This window comes from Cynara cardunculus, unplaced genomic scaffold (genome assembly GCF_001531365.2).
Source record: "Cynara cardunculus var. scolymus isolate 2C unplaced genomic scaffold, CcrdV1 Un_Scaffold_4629, whole genome shotgun sequence".
Lineage (NCBI taxonomy): Eukaryota > Viridiplantae > Streptophyta > Magnoliopsida > Asterales > Asteraceae > Cynara > Cynara cardunculus.
This window is the reverse complement of record NW_020201989.1, coordinates 4,368-5,364: the sequence shown is the minus strand read 5'-3', so window position 1 is coordinate 5,364 and position 997 is coordinate 4,368.

Below are 997 nucleotides of genomic sequence, written 5' to 3'. Positions count from 1 at the left end.
AGAATAAACTATGTAATGCACCTATTTTATCTTTACCAGAAGGTTCAGAAAACTTTGTGGTATATTGTRACGCATCACATCAAGGATTAGGATGCGTACTAATGCAAAAAGATAAGATCATTGCATATTCCTCAAGGCAACTTAAAGTGCACGAGAAAAACTATACTACAGATGACCTAGAATTGGGAGCCGTAGTATTTGCACTTAATATTTGGAGACACAACCTTTATGGTACCAAGTGCACTGTGTTCACTGATCACAAAAGCCTTCAACACATCCTCAACCAGAAGATGTTAAATATGAGACAAAGAAGATGGGTTGAACTACTTAGTGATTACGACTGTGAAATTAAGTACCATCCCGGCAAAGCAAATGTGGTAGCCGATGCTCTAAGTAGGATGGAAAGAGTGAAACCAACAAGGGTGAGGGCTTTGGGAGCAATAGTAAACACAAATTAGAAGGCACAAATTCTCAAGGATCAAAAGGAAGCATTAAAGAAGGAGAATTGGAAGAATGAGACCCTACACCACATAGAGACTAAGTTTCAACTGAAATCAGATAGAGTGTATTATTTGGGAGACAAGATTTGGATACCTAAGATTGGCAATCTTAAATCCATAAGTTTGGATGAAGCCCATCGATCAAAATACTCAATCCACCCAGGAGCGGATAAGATGTATAAGGATCTTAAGGAACACTATTGGTGGCCTGGAATGAAGAAAGACATTGCACTGTATGTAAGCAACTATTTAACTTGTGCAATGGTCAAGGCTGAACACCAAAAACCATCCAGTCTACTTCAACAACCTGAGATTCCCCAATGGAAGTTGTTAGACCCCAATAATTAACAAGTGTAAAAGTAATGAAGAACGATAAGTGATGAAGAACCAGAAGACCGATGAAGACAATAAGGCAGAATTTACTAAGTCTGAAAAAGAACCAGAGGATCGATGAACAACCAGAGATGCTATGGAAAGAGCATTTTCATCAGTCCTCT